The sequence below is a fragment of the Capricornis sumatraensis genome, chromosome 14 (genome assembly GCF_032405125.1).
Source record: "Capricornis sumatraensis isolate serow.1 chromosome 14, serow.2, whole genome shotgun sequence".
NCBI classification, from domain to species: domain Eukaryota; kingdom Metazoa; phylum Chordata; class Mammalia; order Artiodactyla; family Bovidae; genus Capricornis; species Capricornis sumatraensis.
The window spans coordinates 64,343,520-64,350,134 of record NC_091082.1 but is presented as its reverse complement, the minus strand read 5'-3'; positions in this window follow the sequence as shown (position 1 = coordinate 64,350,134).

The following is a 6,615-nucleotide window of genomic DNA, read 5'->3' as shown; positions in this document are numbered from 1 at the left end:
CTGGGAGAGTGAGCTGCTTCTTCTGCCCAGACAGCAGGCATTGGAAATTATTCAGGAATAACAAACAGGCCGGAAACATTTGCATAAGGAATCACGCAGAACAATACATGTTATTTAAACCATCTCTGGTTGGCAACAGAAGCAAAAAGCAGCTGAGACAAATCTGCAATGCAAATCAGCCTTCTCTGGAGCAGAGCCTCAGCCTGTTTTGGCGGGGGGCGGGGGGGGGGGGGTGTGGTGGTGGTGGGGGGGCGGTTAGGGGGTTGCTGCCAGAGACAGGAAGAAAAGAAGCCTCATTGTCCCTCTCCCCCTCACGTACATTTTCCCCCTGCTTTCTCCCCCGCCTTTCTCCCGCTCACGTACATTTTCTCATTTCTCACTTTCCCTCCCTTCTTCAGAGATTAATGGAAACAATTTGTCTTCTAATGTGACTACAGCTTATGAATTCTTTGTCTCACTCTAATCTTTTAAATTATCCACATAATAAAATATGTATCCAGTGATTTCAGGTCATAATTTGATCTTCTAGGGAAAGTGGGGAGGGGGTAGGTGAGCTGAAGCGAGCGCTTCTCATAGTTTGTTTCTCTCCATTTGTCTTTATTTGTCATTGTTTTTTTTTTTTTTTCCCTGCTTACTGCTCTCTGACCCCCCATACTTCCTTAGTGTGTCTGGGGTTCTGCCCAGGAAGCAAGAAGGGCCACTGCAGAATCCAGCATGGAGGTGAGAGGCAGTCCCCCCGGCTCTCTCTCTCCTCTTTCCTTCCTGACCTCGAAGAGTGGTCCCTCTCTTTATAGCAGCACGAAGATTTCTGACTCCTCAGGGGCCAGCCAGTTCTAGAAAACTAAGTCTGACTACCCAAGGGCCCCAAGGAATCTTTAAACCCCAGACGTCCCCTGTCCCTGGGTTGAAGGAAGTGATAAGAGTTCACTGTTTGGAGGGTTGCGACTCATCTGCATAATACCAAAGGACACCTCCCTGCAAAATACACCCACCAGTCCTTCTAGGGAGTCTGGCAAGCTCACCATCATTTCATCAGGATCCCCAATGTTGGCTGCCCATCAAGGCCACTGGAAGAGGACTCCCGCTGTCTAGCTTGAGAGAGGTACCTCTAGAATCGCATTCACTGCTCCCCCTCACCTCCCACCCCCAGCCATGTCCTCAGCCTGCCCTCCTCAAAGCCCCACAGTGTTCTAGGTGAAAGTTGGGAAGACCAATCCTTGGGGATCTTGTGTACAATTATACAGCTGGTGACCTGCACAGAGCTGGTTGCTGAGCAAGGGATGGGCTGGACCGTGAACCTCTGGTGGTGCCTGTCTAAAGGGGGAACCTTTTATAATTTGCATAAAAGCATCATAAGGGCAGGCTTGGCGCTGCCCTCAGCCCCATTCTAGTTTGCACACTGTGTCCTGGGCCCCATGGTGACCTTGCCGGTGCTTGTGGCTCAGAACATCCGTTGGGAAAGTTACTCCTTCGGCACCTACCCTCAGGCTTCAGGCTAGGGCTGCAGACTCTTGTCCACTGAGCAGGCGGTGCCCAGGCAAATACCACCCCAACATCTCCACTCTGTCTCCTTTAGTGTTTCCTTCATCTTAACCAGTACCCCGTCTATGCCCTTCGCACCATCAGTGTAAACCCCTTGTGCAACAGGACAAGTAATCATCCAGCTGCACCTCAGAGGAACTTGTGAAATAAGAGGTTGCTCTGCTGGTCAGGGAGGCCCATGAGCTTAGGGCTGACCAGGGGAAGAGCAGCCCAGGGAGGGGAAGGGACTCTTGTTCTCAAGGGCAGTCTGGAAGATCTGGAGCAGATGAGCTGCAGGATGGTGAGGCGGGGGCAGATGGGCCCAGGGTGAACAGCTGGAGTTTGTCCTCTGTGGACAGACTCTCTAAGATGAAGAGAAGGAGGAGCTAAGCCCTGCCTGGGTGAGCGATCACATATTTCTCACTCTCAGGTCAAGGAGACATTCCTGGTTGTATGTGGGAAGAAAGGCTCCTTCAAAGTCAAAAAGGGAGCAGTGTCAACCTACCCATAGGCCTCTTTGCTAGAATCCACCTTGGCTGAGAAATGTGTGCACACACATGGGAGGACCCTGCTGCTGCTGCTAAGTCACTTCAGTCATGTCCGACTCTGTGAGACCTCATAGACGGCAGCCCACCAGGCTCCCCCGTCCGTGGAATACTCCAGGCAAGAACACTGGAGTGAGTTGCCATTTCCTTCTCCTTGAGACAAACCAAACACAGACTCAGAACCAGGCAAAGCAAGATGATTGGCTCAAGGAAACCTGGAATAAAAGTGAAAGTGATATACAGTCCATGGGATTCTCTAGGCCAGAATACTGGAATGGGGACCTTTCCCTTCTCCAGGGGCTCTTCCCAACCCAGGGATAGAACCCAGGTCTCCTGCATTGCAGGCAGATTCTTTACCAACTGAGCTATCAGGGAACTGCTTGTGTGTATATCCACATGGACATTTTTCTTCTAATAAACACTTTACTTTTTTCACTACTTTCCGCCTTTCTGTGGAAATTCATTTCTACACAGCTGATGGACCAGAGCCTTGTTACTGACCGCTGGCCCCTGTTGGTGTAGTGGCTAGGATTCAGCGTTCTCACTGCCATGCCCTAACTTCAGTCTCTGGCTGGGGAAGTGAAATTTTTCTTCAAGCCACTGCAGGCTGAGGCCATTGGAGATCCAATAAGACCAGGGGACAACAGGAGACCACCCGGGTATAGCAGACACTCAGGACAAAGTATGAGGTGACAATCAGGTGAGCGGGAAACAGCTCAGGTTAAAGTCAGGCTCTCACTGTCTTATCTACAGAAGCCAGAAAACAGAGGAGTCTTCATGGAACTCATTTGGAGGCAAAAGCTGTCCTGAAAAGCTATTTATAGTCTTTTATTTATCCCCGCTTGGCGTGAATATTCATGGGTCTCCTGGCGGAAGTATTAATGTGTTTGATTGCAGAGAGCTGGTCCAGACCTTGCAGGGATCTGAGACACCAGAGGGGATAAGCATCATGTCACCTCCTTAAAATCAGAAACCTGAATTCTGAAGCACATCAGGTCCCCTGGGCTTGGGATGAGGGGAGTGGGCCTGTGATGTATGCGAGAGCACGCTGTGGGCATGAGGCGGTGGCACTGGGCACACAGGGACAGGGACGTGTAGGGCAGCATTTTGAAGGAGGCCTGGTTGGCCAGAGAGTGAGAGGATGGGGTGGACCACATGGGGACATGAAGGGTGGAGAGCAGAGCTCAGTGGATCACCAGAGGGTGGAGGTGGGAGGTCCTTCCTATTTTTTCTTGGGATGGTGATATTAGATATTTTTCTACCAGAACTCTTAAGGAGGGGGCTGCCAGGATGGGCTGTCTCCCCTGTGAAAGCAGGCTTAGACTGTAGGAGAAGAGGCTTGGACAGAGCTGCAGGGGTCCTGAATGTTGAATGAGAGCTCGGGGTGGCTGGTCTGTGTCTAGGGTGCCCTGTGCAAGCCTCTTCTTGGTCTCTCTCTGGTGCGATAAGGATGCTCCCTGCGGTGAGGCTGTGAGGAAAACACATCAGAATCAGACGGAGGAGCCCCCAGGCCCTCCCTCCTTGGGGAGTCACAGAGGCTGGGGCCCCGGGCTTGCAATCAGTGAGTCTCAGTTCAGAAAACTGGGCTTCAGGCAATGGCATTTCCAGAACCAGGATGAAACCCTCCCTGAAAGCTCTCACCGTCTCCCCATCCTACCTGCTCCCTCTCTAGGAGAATTCCCTCACCTGCATTCCTAGGACACATTCCAGCTCACACAGCCTATGCGGTAGGAGAGCCAGGAAAAACAGGAAGCACTTCAGTGGTGGATGTGACACCTGAGGTCTGGAACCCTCAGGGCAACGGGGATTCCTCAGGGACCATTCTTTTCTCTGCTTCCCCTGAGGGACAGGGGGCACCTGGGTGTCCGATGTAAAAGCCTTAATTTTTTTTTCCAGAGTTGGGCCAACTTCAGAGATTCAGCTCCCACCCACCCCTCAATTTTACGAGGGAGGAACTGAGGCAGAGCCAGGGAAAAGGGTTCTGGGCCCGACATCCAAGTTCCTTCTTCTGCATCCTGTGCCATTGCTCCTCAGCAGCCCCTTCCCCAGCCTCCCCTCCTCATTTCAGACAAAAAACCAGTTCTCCTTCCGGAGGACTCACACATTCTAAATATTTGGAGAGTGTTGTCATGTCACCCTGGCTGATGCTCAGCCCAGCAATTCAGCAATGCATATTTAAAGACTTGATTTTGGGTCTGACGCAGCGTTCTCTCTCCCTTCCTCCCATCCTGTGGTGGCCCAGCTGATCTCGGACCTCCCGCTCCAGAAGCCTGGGCTGGGGGAGCGGGCAAGCGGGTGGGCTGGCCTCTGGAGAAGTGTGTGTGTGTGTGTGTGTGAGAGAGAGAGAGAGAGAGAAAGAGAGAGAGCGGGTAGGTGGTTCTCAAGGTTGCTACGAACAGGGAAGAGCCTCTGCCACCTCTGAGGAGGACCAAAGCCCACACCCTCCACTCTCAGTCTGGACACCAAGTGTGGGCAGGGACCCTCCGGGTCAGTGAGGAAGTTGAATCCAAGACTAAAGACAGTGGAGTCCAGCTCTTGTGTGATTCTAGGCCAGCTACTCAACCTCTGAGCCTCTGTTTCCTCATCTACAAAATGGGATAGCAATCTTAAAGGGAGATCAGCACTAGCCTCTCCACAGTAACCCTGACCTTGCTGCTGATGGCATCTTTGGATCCCCAAGGCAGGTCAGGCCTGACAAGGCAACTTAGAACAGTGGGGGAGATGATTTGAAACTGGATTTTCCATGAAAAATCTTGAGTGCATAGTTTGGTTCTTCTTTCCTTTGGTGAGAATAGGCACTTAATTATATTTATTAATAAATGTAATTACCATTAATTCTGCATGCTTTATTTTAGTTTATATATTTTTATTTAATTCCCACAAGTATTAGGGCAGGTATTATTATTGAGATTCCCATTTTACAAATGACAAAACTGAGCTCAGAAAAGTTAAGTGACTTTACCAAAGTAATCTAGTGGGCAGAACCAAGGATAAATCATCAATTGTCTTCTTGGCTAGTTAAGGCTTATTTCATATCACTCCATTCTAAAACTGGGAAGATAAATTGCCTCCATATGTACCAAATCCATTCTCTTGTAACAGTTTTATCCCTTCCAGAAGTGGAGTTAGAAAAGATAGTAAATAGAAGTATATTCACACTATGGAACGCTATGTTCTGTGTCCTTAGTCTCTCAGTTGTGTCGAACTCTTTGCGACGCTATGGACTGTAGCCCTCCAGGATCCTCTGTCCACGGGGATTATCCAGGCTAGAATACTGGAGTGGGTTGCCATGCCCTCCTCCAGGGGATCTTCCCAACCCAGGGATCAAACCCAGGTCTCCTGCATTGCAGGCAGATTCTTTACCATCTGAGCCACCAGGGAAGCCAGTGGAATACTATATATCAGTACAAATAAGCTACAACTACCTGTATAAACGTAGATAAGTTTGAGGGAACATATGTTGAGAGGGAAGTGAGTTGCAGAAAAATAAGCACAAAGTGTGATACCAATATGTATTTAAAAGAAAGGGGTCAGTTCCACATAATAGTATGTGCTTATCATACACCTCAGCAAGTGCAGTCTTAGCCATTTGCATCAGAAGAATGAATACTTCAGTTTACATAAAAGATTCTACAAAAATGCTCACAGCAGCTTTATTTGTAACATCCCTCGAAGTAACCCAAAGATCCTTCAGGAGGCGAATGGTTAAACACTATGTTATGTCCATTCAATGGAATAGTTCTCAGTAATAACAGGGAACAGATGAGTGATAGATGCAACAACCGAGATGGATTTTAAGGGCATTTCATTTAGGGGGGAAACAAGGCAATCTTATATATGGTTACATACTGTATAATTCCATTTATATGATAAATGGTGAAATAATAGAAGTGGAGAAGAGATTGGTAGTTGCCAGGAGCTAGGGAGGGGAAGAGAGAAGTTGGTTGTGGCAGGTGTCCTTGTGATAAAACTATTCTATATTTGACCGTGGTTGTGGTCATGCAAATCCTCACAGGAGGGAAAATTGCATGTAACTAAATGCACACACATACACATGTATAGCTACACACACATACACACAGGTGTATGTCACATGATGAAATCTGAATAGAGTCAGTGGGTTGTTTCAATGTCAATTAGCTGGTTGTGATATTGTGCTATAGTTTTTTAAGGTGCTGCCACAGTAGGGAGTGGGTGAAGAGTATACAGACTCTGTCTCTATTATCTTAACCACTGCATGTGAATCCACAAGTATCTCAAAGGTAAAAAATAAAAGGATGCAATATATGAAGACACAGGGAGATAATAAAGACCTAACTTAGGATGGTGACAACTGAGCAGGAGGCAAGCGGGTGGGATAGGTTTACATGGGTAGTTTTCAACACAGTTATTTCCTTCTTTATGTGGAGTGGTTGCTTATGACATATTTGACATTTTTTCAAGTGAATTATCCCAGCATTAAAATAATAACGGAATTTTAGAAATTCTCTGTGTTTTAAGAACAAGAACAGAAGCAGAGTAAAAAAGGATTCAAATCCGGTTGAAAGTC